Genomic DNA, 12949 nt, shown 5'->3' with positions numbered 1-12949 from the left:
ATCATGCCGATGGAGCGAACAATCTCCTCATGGGCCGCAATGGACTGGAGAGACGAGATGAACTGGGAGGAGCTGTTAGCGGCGTGAATCCGACAACTAGAGCGAAGACCGGAGGACGTGGAACTGTCGAGACTCGTTGGTAGAAGATAGAGTGAGAGCGAGAGCGAGAGCGAAAGAGAGAGGGTGTGTGTGTGCGCGCGTGAGAGAGAGAGAGAGAGAGAGAGAGAGCGAGAGTGAGTGAGAGAGATAAGACTTGAAATAAAAATGAGATTATATTATGATGAAACACGATTACAATGAGTAGGCTAAGGGCTAAAGATTGGTGTTGAACCAAATGAGTTGAAATGAATGTATAGACAGTTATTTATAGGTCCTTATGGAGTAATCTAGAATGTTCTAGAATATTTTAGATTTTATTATAAGAAATATAATCATGAAATATTAAAGGATGTTCTAGAATATTCTAATATATTGTAATAACTAGAAACATAATTATTATAATCACACAACATATATGTTATTACAATGGTTAAGGGTTCAACACATAGACCAAGAAGTCGTGGGTTCGATTCTTGATAACTAAAATGTTGTCTTCATGACATTATCCCCCCCTTTCGATGACGAGTTCCACGAGTCGGAAGACAAGAGTTCGGACTTGGTTTATGGGGATATTTGTCGTGAAATGCAACAACCATGTCGGGAGGCATTAGCAAGATGCTCGACAGGCTCCCACGTTCAATCATTAGGTGTATAACCTAACCAATCAACCAAATAATATAGTTTGTTGCGGATGATCTTGGAGTCGAGAATAGGAGCAACCTCATATTCAGAGCCATTGGAAACTTCGATTGGAGGTGCAAGACGACCCGGAATAGAGCTTGGTGTGTAGGGCTCCAAAAGTGAAACATGGAAGACCGGGTGAAGATGCATATGAGGAGGAAGTTCAAGACGAAATGTCACATCATTGATCTTACCAGAGATCACATATGGGCCGAAACGTTGATAATCCAATTTGTAGCAAGGTTGAGTGGTTTTAATGCTACCTTGTAAGAGCCATACACGATCTCCTACTTGAAACGTAGTCGATGAATCACGCCGATGACGATCAACAATCTTCTTTTGAGTGTTTTGGGCATCACATAAATGATGCAAAAGTATATCTTCAATTTCTTGGAGTCGAGTGAGCCGATCTTCAGCAGCCGGGTTTTTCGGGAGTTCAGGATGTTCAAGCATCGTCCAACGAGGATGGTACCCAATGTTAGCAAAAAATGGGGAATAGCCAGTAGAAGAATGTTCGGAGTTGTTGTAAGCAAATTCCGCCAAATGTAATAAATCCACCCAATCATCTTGTTGATAGTTGACAAAACAACGTAGATATTGTTCGACTGTTTGGTTGGTGCGCTCACTCTGCCCCTTAGTCTCTGGATGGTAGCCGGAAGAGAGTTTACAAGAAGTATGTAAGAGTTTGAACATGTGTCGCCAAAATTTCGAGATGAATTGGGGACCCCGATCACTGATAATATCATCCGGAAGACCATGATGGCGAAACACCTCTCGCATGAGTAAATCGGTTGTCTCTTGACTAGTAATGGTCTTCGTGCATGGAAGGAAATGCGCCATCTTTGTAAAACGATTGACTACCGTGAGAATAGAATCAAATCCCTTGGAAGGTGGAAGATCCGTAATAAAGTCCAAGGAAATAGATTTCCATGGGCTCTCCGGAATAGGCATTGGCTATAATAGGCCATATGGATGATGTCGAGGCTTTTTTGATCGGCAAGATGTATCACAACTACGAACATAATCCGTAACAAAATGGCGAAGCCGTGGCCACCAATATCGGCGAGAAATCAACTCAAAAGTCTTGTGGATGCCGAAATGTCCAGCCATTGGCGTGTCATGACATTGTTGCATGACTTTGAGTCGAGAAGGACCGTCAGGCACATACAAGAGAGTTTGTCAAAAAAGAAAACCATCATGCCAATTGAACTGGGTGTAGTCTAGACGAGGATTTTTAGATTGAGAGCTGGAAGCATGATCTGGGATAATATGACTCAAAACCTCTTGGGCGAATGCATCTGTCGCAATCTGCTCCCGAATGGAATCAAGACGCCTCGAATCTCCTGGTGTGTTGATAGTATGTATTGCCATTACTCGTAGACGATCAGGACCTAAGAGGATTTGCTTTTGACTTTCAAATGCGGCCTCTCCTGGTTGAAGTTCCATATACGAACGTCGAGATAAAGCATCTACTTTTCCTTGTTGCATCCCAAGGAGATATAGAATTACAAAATCAAAATGAGTTAGGAACTGTGCCCAACGAGCTTGTTGATGATTCAAGACTCGAGCACTTTGGAAGTATGTTAGATTTTTGTGATCATTGAAGACAATAATCTGTTGAGAAGAACCCTCCAAAAAATGACGCCATTGTTGAAAAGAATCCACAATGGCAAGAAGCTCTTTGTCGTGAATCTCATAGTTGATTTCTTCGGCTTCAAATTTCCATGAGTGAAAAGCCACAGGGTGCAGTTCGCCATCTTCACCAATCTGGGATAGTACGCTTCCGAGTGCGAAATCAAATGCATCAGCTTCAAGTATAAAGCGCCTCATTGGATCGACATGCATTAAAATTAGTGCAGATGTAAACGCTTGCTTTAAACCCTCAAATGTAGAGTTCGCATCTATGCCCCATACAAATGGTTGATTCTTGCGTGTTAACCAAAATGCAGAGTTCTTGATAACCAAAATGTTGTCTTCATGACAGGAACGAGCAACGGCGAAGCTGCATGCGGCAAGGACAAAGAACAAGGGGCGATTCGATCGGACTCACCGACTACGACCGAAGAAAATCGAGGAAGGCGACTTGGTTTTGGTCTACGACAGCGACCTCCAGCACAAGGCGATGTGGAAATTTGCGAGTAGGTGGTTCGGGCCTTACGCGGTGACAAGCGCCAACGACAACGGCACTTACCATCTCACGGAGCTCGACGGAACAAGAATAGTTGTGCTGGTGGCCAGGAAGAGGATCAAGGCATTCAAGAAGTAGCACGAGGACGAAGCAAGCCTAGAGGACATGGATAGCGACGACGACCGGTTCAGAGTGGATGGCGATCCGGAGATCGTAAGATAAGCTAGGGCCGGTCTTCTCCAGAAAAGGTCTATTCTAGCGCATACCGGTGGATGCACGGTTAGGTGGGGGCGGATGTCGTGGAGAAAACCGTCCCTAGGAGGAATCGGTGAATAGTGAGCGTGAACCGGCCCTTGCATGCGGGCACATGTTTTGATGTATTGTACATAGTTAGGTACAGGTCGGTGATGTGAATATCCTAGGTAGCGCGTATTCATTAGGTAGGGAATCGAGGAGTATCTCTATCCGAAAGGATAGAGAATAAAAGTGATGTAACAGATTGTAACGTTTCTCTCTCCTTGGACTATAAAAGGAGAGGAAAAGGGACTAAGTGTGGGGGGGGGTTGTGGAGGACGAAGTGCTGCCGGACTGGTACTGAGCACTTCTCCTCTGTCTTTCATCGTTCTCTGTAGGTTTTGGGAGGCTGCCCTTGCTTCGTGGAAAGCCCGAGTGCTTCTGGCAGAGGCTCCATCTCGCGTTGTTCGTGTGCATTGTGTGAGTTGGTGTCAGCGCGTTGACGCTTACCGGCGAGCCGATTGTAATCTTGATCATAAATATATATTTTCCTTATTCGTTGTTCGATCTTCGTTGTGGGTTCTCTGTGTATTTGTGTGCGTGACTCAGCTGTGGTTTCGTGTCGCTCCCCCTTTGTTCGGTTATTCCCCGGTTTAGGGCCCCCGTGGTCCTGCCTTGGTTTCTCCTATGCGTGTAGAATAACACGACAACGGAGTAGCCGAACGCAAAAATCGACACATCCTCAAAGTAGCGCGGGTCATGATGAACGAAAAGAATATGCCAAAGTCATATTGGGCCGAAGCAGCAAATACTACCGTCTACCTCATGAACCGGTGCACAACATCCGGTCTACACGAAGTTACCCCACACGAAAAGTACTATAGAAAGAAGCTGGATATGTCCCATGTTAGGATATTCGGCTCACTTGCATACGTGCACATCCCCAATAGGAAGCAGCAAAAGCTAGATCCCAAGTCGGAGAAATGTTTCCTCGTAGGATACTCATTGGAGCAAAAGGGGTACAAATGCTTCTAGCCCTCTACTTGGAAGGTTCGAGTGAGTCGGGAAGTTTTTTTTGATGAATCGGCATCCTGGTACAAACCAGAGACGATTCTGACTCCGACCCCAATCGATTCGGAATCGGTTGAACAAGAGACAGAAGATGGAGATTGACTCGAATACCTATTTGAAGAAAGCTCGATTACGACAAGGCTTAGTGGGCCACAAGAGCCCCCGAGCAACCGAAGCACATCTCGGCCTAGTCCGAAGATGGACAAAGGCAAGGCGAAAATGCCGGAATATGAAGACGATCAATTTGACGACAAGGAATTGACTCACTACCTCGACAGTGAGTTCAGTGGCTTCGATGTACCTATCATGAGGACACCTAGTGTAAAGAAAGCCATTGCCACGACAAACGAAAAACTCCGTCGCTCCACCTATGAGAAGAATCATGTTAGCCGATTCAGCTACAACGATTATATGGCATACCACTATGCCTTTATGATGAAGGTGGCGACAATTCGAGAACTGGAAAGTTTTTCCGAAGCAGCCAAGCATCCACGATGGGTCGAAGCAATGAACGAAGAGATGCAAGCCCTATGCAAGAATGAGACATGGGATCTCTTCCCCCACCACTTGCACAAGAAGGCAATCGGCTGCAGATGGATTTACAAAATGAAGTATAATGTTGACGGCTCCGTAAACCGCTACAAATCTCGACTTGTAGTGAAAGGATACGCACAAACACATGTAGTCGACTATGAAGAGACCTTGACCCCAGTGGCAAAGATGAGGACTGTGCGGACCGTGATTGCACTTGCTACGGGGAAATGGTGGCACCTCCATCAGATTGACGTCAAGAATGTTTTTCTTCAAGGTGAATTAGAAGAGGTGTACATGGTACAACCACCTGGCTTTGAATCCAACATTCATCCGTTGGATTGCGCTAAGTGTGTATTACGATACTTGAGCGGCATAATGGATTGCGGTATTCTCTACGAATCAACCACACCAATTCGACTCGAAGGGTACACAGATGCTGACTAGGCTGGCTATAGAGCCGATCGACGATCGACCTCTAGATTTGTTTTCTCCCTCGGCAGCGGAGCAATTTCGTGGAGTAGCAAGAAGAAGCCGACTGGATTTTAAACAAAAAGGCTTTCATATATATTAAGATGGTTGTTTTTTATGAGATTTTGGTAGATCTCAAAGGGTTTGTATCTGCTTCTGACATATGGGCAAAGTTGAAGGCTATATATGAAAACATTACGCCTATTAATCAAGGATACCTAATGCGAAAGCTTGTTGGCATGCAACTGGATGAGTCCAAGTGTGTAGTTGAACACTTGTCCTTGTTTACAGGTACCTCATCACAACTGCAAGACTCAGGAATGGTTCCTTTTGATGACAAGCTCAAAGCCATTTTCCTGCTAATGGCACTACCTAACTCATGGGAGACATTGGTAGTGTCATTGTCTAATAGCCCCAACTTGACTTTTGATGGTGTTAAAACTTAGGGTCTCCATACTCAATTAAGAGATCAGGAGAAAAGCAAATGGAGAAGGTGGCAACTCAACCAACATGGTTAGAGGTAGGACAGATAAAAGAAGTAACTATGCACACAGGAACAAAACTAAAAGCAAGGAAAGGGGAAATAGCAGCAAAGTTAAAAGCAATGATGTAACATGCTATTAGTGTGGCAGGAAAGGCCACGAAACCTGATTACCGCTATTACAAAGTAGAACTTGAAAGAAAAAAGAATTCTGGAGATAAGAAAAAGGACAAGACTAATGCACATGACAGCCAAAAGGACGAAGAGAAGGCCAATTTGGCCTCTAATGTAGTCATAGAGGAGCTATTAGATGTTTAGGACATTTTATGTGCTCCTTTTTCAACTGATGATACTTATGCATATGATGCCTCTCTAAATATTCATTCAAAGCACATGTGCATCACTAAGAATGATCTTATTGATGCTTTGCTGACTGTCAATGATGCATTGGCCCAAACATGGATAGCTGACTCTGATCCTTCATCATGTGACTCTTATCAAGGATATGGGTCTCTAATGGACATACTCACATTTGTCCCATTTGTACAAACTAGGTTTAGGACATCTTTGTAAATACTAAGAAGGGCAGTTGCCCTAAGTCAGTCAATATATAAACTGACTTTGTAACCTAGTTCGTGTGCTTGTTTTGTTTTTTGTACATTGTGCCGTTAGGCTTGAAAAATAAAGATTTATCTCGTGCTTATTAATCTACTTGAACTTGTCGATTTATTCAGTAGTTTGTGGTTATTAATCTACTTTATATGCATCTGTCAATAATCACTCATCATAGAGGAGTAATATCGTTCCACACTAGATGGCCGCGTTCTCAATGCATTGGTATTAGAGTCAAGCGTTTTCGATTATGTTGTCGCGGTCTACCTAGTCTCCAACAAAAAATCTTCTTCTGTACACTCTACAAGATCATCTTCGTGAAGAGAAACACCTGCAAATTCTACACTCACTGTTCTAAATCACCAGTGAAGTAAGTCAATCAGTTGTACTTTACCCTAGTGATTGTAGCCACTCGGACTGAGATTTTGTCTTGATGGTTCTAGCTCAATTGTGCTACATAAGTGTAGATGAAAATCTAATAGGTCATTCGACGCTATTCACTCGCTCGTTGTACTCACTCATAGTTGTTTGGGCTCCAGGGAACAACCCCAATCCGTGCTCCATTTGGCTGAACGACATTCAAGAGGACCAGTTGGCTTTGTCCCTCTCATCGTTGGAGCCACCCGAAGCAGGTTCGGCCTAGATAATCGGCACAAATCTGTGATTGGTATCTTAAAATTGAGTGTCGAAATCGAATCTGCAAATTCAGGTCCAATTCAGCTAGGCTAACTGGCCATAGTCAACTCGGATCGAATCCATCGATAGTCGAATTCGATTCGGCTCATGTTCAAGTTCGACTAGAACTATATCGGGTGAACTAGTCGGTCGCACCTCACCGTTGTTTGTAGTTAACTCCGAACAAAGTCGGGTAAACCGACATAGATGGCATTGACATCTAGCTCGTTAGAGATGAGTCAAAGGAAATTCTTTCAACTTCCAGAAGGAGCAGATGCAAGACTATCTGATAGTCAATGGGCAAATCGAAAATGAAAACCTTCTAGAAGGATACAAGCCGATCGAGTGGTAGAAGCTGGACAGAATCGTTCGCGCCACAAATCAGAGTCTGTGTACTTCACAGTGCAATCGTGTTCGACTACCTTCCAACTATGGAAGACACTTTTGGACACTTATGAAAAGAAGGTCGCCACCACAAAGATATATCTAATTTGACGCCTTTACAACCTTCGGATGAAAGAATCTAACTCGGTCCAGGCACATCTGAATGAGTATGAAAGGTTAAGCTCCCAAATTGCGGCTCAAGGGACGATGATCAACGACGAACTGAGAGCAATGTTGCTCATGAGTAGTCTCTCCCTTCGTGGGAAACTTTCGTTACTAATGGTGCAACACGTCGACTACTCATGAGCAACATTGCTCTCGGTTCGTCGTCGATCATCGTCCCTTCGTGGGAAACTTTCGTTACTAATGTGTGCAACACGTCGACTATTGTCGTCAAATACTCCTTAGTCACGAGTGCAATATTGATTGAAGTAGTTTGGAGGAAATCATTTGCAAAAGACTCGATAGATGAAGCCTATGTAGTACAAGGTTCGACCGAACGATCGAACAATCGAGGATGAAGTTCCTCTCGACAACCGAACAACCAACGAAGTCGGAGCAAATCCTAGGATAATCGAGTCTACAATTATTGCAAGAAACCTATACACATCAAAGCTGATTGTCGCGCACTCAAAGCCAAAATCAACAAAGCTCAGCGAGCGAAGCAGAGGAGTGGCCGGCATGAGGAGGTCAATTACGTCAACTCTTCAGTCGAAGTACTGCCGAGTCACCCCAACATATTATTGATTGAGAACCCAGTCAAATCAGAAGCTCTTCTTACGACTAAGGAATCAAGCACATGGCTCTTGGATTCGGGCGCTTCATATCATGTAACCCCTCATTGATCCCAATTTCAGCAATACTCAGCCCGACATTCCGACTTGGTTCGAGTCGGAAATTCGCAACACTACGCCATAATCGGGATTGGCATTGTAGAGCTTAACCTTCTGAGTGGCTCTACATTAGTACTACACAATTTTTGACATGTACCTAAGCTCTCAAGACCTTTGATCATAGTCGGATCGGGAGGGTGGACACTCCACAAGGGGAACCTCCTGCTTGCTCAAGGACCAAAAGTACATTTGTTGTACCTGTTATACTTCACACTCAAGGAAGGTGACTTGTGGGTGAAAGCATGCGAGTGGAAACAATTAGCTATGTCCTTGACATAGCTAATTAGCTATGCAAAAAGCTACCATTGATAAATAGTCATTTTAGTAAAAAGCCATCATTAATAAATTAAGTATGCAAAAAACTACCATTGAAAATACTAGAGTGTTTTAATTACATATGTAAATGAGTGCCATAAATGTGCAACATAAATTGATGTGTGCACCATAAATGTGTACCATAAATTATATATCGAATTCCTAGGTCCATTATGCATGATCCTTTGCCACATCACGTAGGCCATCTCTAGTTGAGTACTGTGGGTTAGTTGCTACCACTGTTGCTAAACCCTATCGAGTCCACCTGCCGCCACTCTACACTGAGGGGCCGCTACTGTGCGTTCCAAGCATCATCAAAGAGCTGCTCAATCTGACGGGGTTCTCTTCTCTGTGACACTCTACACTCAGGGGCCACTACTGTGCATTCCAAGCATCATCAAAGAGCTGTTCAATCTGACGGGGTTCTCTTCTCTGTGCCACTCTACACTCAGGGGCCATTACTGTGCGTTCCAAGCATCATCAAAGAGCTGTTCAATCTGAGGGGGTTCTCTTCTCTGTGCCACTCTACACTCAGAGGTCATTACTGTGCGTTCCAAGCATCATCAAAGAGCTGTTCAATCTGAGGGGGTTCTCTTCTCTATGCCACTCTACACTCAGGGGCCGCTGCTGTGCGTTCCAAGCATCATCAAAGAGCTGTTCAATCTGACGGGGTTATCTTCTCTTTGCCATTCTACACTCAGGGGTTGCTACTGTGCGTTCCAAGCATAATCAAAGAGCTATTCAATCTGACGGGGTTCTCTTCTCTTTTCCACTCTCACTCAGGGGCCGCTACTGTGCGTTCCAAGCATAATCAAAGAGCTATTCAATCTGACGGGGTTCTCTTCTCTTTTCCACTCTCACTCAGGGGCCGCTACTGTGCGTTTCAAGCATCATTGGTAACTGTTCAATCTGACGGGGTTCTCTTCTCTATGCCACTCTATTCTCAAGTGCCTTCTATGTGCGTTTCAAGCATCATCGGTAACTGTTCAATCTGACGGGGTTCTCTCCTCCATTGCCATCATTCTATACTCAGTTGCCACTACTGTCCAGTCCCGGATTGCTTCCACATTTCGATTTGACGGAGTTCACTCATCCAACGGCAACATTCTACACTCAGTTGTTGCCATTGGTCGGTCTTGGATCGCCTCCTCAACTGTTGGATCCAACAGAGTGAAATCCTCTACTGTTCGGTCTTGGATTGCAATAACTTTTCTGTCTATTGATTATCTTGTGTATTGTTGTGTCTAATCTTGTGTATTGTGTGGAATATTTTTGTGTATTGTTGTTGCCCATAGCCATCTTTAATACTTGTTTTTTTTTCTGGAAATTTAGGGTTTTAACATGTCTAGCCAAATGGAAGGGGAAGAAGGGTGTTTAGAATTACCCCTCAATGATCATAAGGATAGGGATGATGTTATCAGGACACAACAAGCCATACGAAACTATTGGGCAGAAAAAAGAAGGAAACATCGTCAATTGTTGAAGGATACGAAAGCCACACTCAGTAAAGGTAAGGATAGTTTAGCTGAGAATGTAAGTAATGCGACTACCATCATAGAGAGAAAGGTTATAGACTATTTCAATGTTCAAACCAAGCACATCAGCAATGAAGAAAAGAAGGTAGTACTTTATGGAATATGTAATGATCCATCGATAAAGGACTTAGTTGATTGTGATGGTCTTAATGCAAACATATCATCTATTTTAGTAAATAATCTTCGTAATAGTTTCGTATCCATGAGCAGGTCAGAAGATGATCTTGTCTTAAAAAGGTCTAGTCTAATGATGTTACTTAATAGTGATGTTGACGATATAAACATCAGTGAGCTATCTAAGGTAATTGGTGTTAGTAGAAAAACAGTGTACAATACAATGAACCGTATAATTTCCTCGGGTGAAGGAACTAGTCTACTAAAGCTAACTACAAGATGTAAGCCAATGACACCCATAACATTTGAAATCAAGGATGTAATCACAATGTTTTGGACTAATGAGAGTAGGGTTTCACCCAATAAAAAGGATTTATGCAGGAAACGTGTTGGAAGAAATCAATACGAGGAGCATCCCATTCATCTTCTTGATGTACCTCAGGTATTTACATTTATCTCAACATTTGTTTTGACTCTACTCGGAAAGTTAATTAGCTCAGTTAGCAGAAAAGCTAATTAGCTTATCAGTTACATTTACCTCAGTTAGCTACTAGGATCGCTACTACATAAGTAACTAGCTACTCTCAATAGTTACTACCATGATAGCTAATTAGCTATTCTCAATAGCTAATTTAGGTACTACCAGATAATTAGCTGTACTGCTAGCTAGTTAGCTATCATGGTAGCTAGTTAGCTATTTCGTTATTACCAGCTAATTAGCTACTAGGAAAGCTAATTAGCTACCATGATAGCTAATTAGCTACTATGATAGCTACTACATAGGTAACTGGCTACTCTCAATAGCTACTACCATGATAGCTAATTAGTTAGGATAGCTAATTAGCCACCATTATAGCTAATTAGCTACTAGACCAGCTAATTAGCTACCATGATAGCTAATTAGTTACTAGGACAGCTAATTAGCCACCGTGATAGCTAATTAGCTACCATGATAGCTAATTAGCTACTAGACCAGCTAATTAGCTACCATGATAGCTAATTAGTTACTAGGAAAGCTAATCAGCCACCATTATAGCTAATTAGCTACTAGACCAGCTAATTAGCTACCATGATAGCTAATTAGCTACTAGACCAGCTAATTAGCTACCATGATAGCTAATTAGTTACTAGGAAAGCTAATTAGCCACCATGATAGCTAATTAGCTACTAGACCAGCTAATTAGCTACCATGATAGCTAATTAGTTACTAGGAAAGCTAATTAGCCACCATGATAGCTAATTAGCTACTAGAGCAGCTAATTAGCTACCATGATAGCTAATTAGCTACTAGGACAGCTAATTAGCTACCATGATAGCTAATTAGCTACTAGAATAGCTAATTAGCTACTACGACAGCTAATTAGCTACCATGATAGCTAATTAGCTACTACGACAGCTAATTAGCTACCATGATAGCTAATTAGCTACTAGGACAACCAATTAGCTACTAGGACAGCTAATTAGCTACCATGATAGCTAATTAGCTACTAGGACAACCAATTAGCTACTAGGACAGCTAATTAGCTACCATGATAGCTAATTAGCTACTACGACAGCTAATTAGCTACCATGATAGCTAATTAGCTACTAGAATAGCTAATTAGCTACTAGAATAGCTAATTAGCTACCATGATAGCTAATTAGCTACTACGACAACTAATTAACTACCATGATAGCTAATTAGCTACTAGGACAACTAATTAGCTACTAGGACAGCTAATTAGCTACCATGATAGCTAATTAGCTACTAGAATAGCTAACTAGCTACTAGAATAGCTAATTAGCTACTAGGATAGTTAGCTAGTTACGAGAATAACTAATTCCCCTTTATTACGCAGGTCGATTTATTTATTAGGTTCAAACGAATGCATCCAACTATCAAAGTTCAACTACGAACATTCGAGTCTCTTAAGCCACACTTTGTGAGACGCTTAAAGGATCGATACACATGTTGTTGCATTTACCATGTACAGATGGGTTTTCTGAAGGACTCTGTTAATCTACTACGTCACCATAGCGCATCCCTAACTAATACAGTTTGCACATGTGGGTGCCCAATCTGTCGATCAAGCCCGCAAGAGGAGTGTAAATCATCTGAGCACGTTATCTCTTCCATGAGTTATTTATTAGATTCAATATTGTGTCCGAGAGAAACTGACGCTATCTTCCATATTCATAAATGTGTCATGGGTTTATGTCAAGATTGTGGCCCTACTAGATTTAGGTGGTGTCCAAATGAATTGAGTAGTGAAATATTGATCTCTGTGAAGTTATTTGAGTCAGTGAACACCAATTTCGAAGGAAAGGTGTGTAAAAGAAAGGATCTAGTTCGGAAGATGCTTAAACCAAGGGATTTGGTGTCTCTGTTTGTAGTATCTCTAGGAAAGTTCATTAAACACAACTTCATTTATTCATGGCAGGCCCATCAGTTTAAGACTTGCATATCTGATTTCCCAAATGATGTAGTAGTCTTAGTAGTAGATTTCGCAGAGAATTATACTTTCAAGCAGCAGAATGAAATTCAATCTATGCATTGGTGTTCAGTTCAGGTAACCATTTTTGTGCACATAACATATTTTCGAGTTTCAGGTGATGTTAAAAAAGTAATTCATTTCTTTATTTCCGATGATAAGAAGCATGATACCTTGTTCGTCCAACACTGTTTTAAGTTACATTGGCAGTGGTTATTAGCTCAACGTTTGGAGCTTACTCAACATTGGGTCTG

General features: G+C 42.3%; 1 pseudogene; it reads left to right on the top strand.

The window, feature by feature from the left end:
* The first annotated feature begins 5577 nt into the window (after positions 1–5577).
* Positions 5578–6269, top strand: LOC147860492 (uncharacterized; annotated as a pseudogene).
* Positions 6270–12949: the final 6680 nt, after the last annotated feature.

Source organism: Azolla caroliniana, unplaced genomic scaffold (assembly GCF_043228905.1).
Source record: "Azolla caroliniana isolate FFs.n. ecotype wild unplaced genomic scaffold, voAzoCaro1.0.p SCAF_9, whole genome shotgun sequence".
Classification (NCBI taxonomy): Eukaryota; Viridiplantae; Streptophyta; class Polypodiopsida; order Salviniales; family Salviniaceae; genus Azolla; species Azolla caroliniana.
This window is presented reverse-complemented; position numbering and strand designations above follow the sequence as displayed.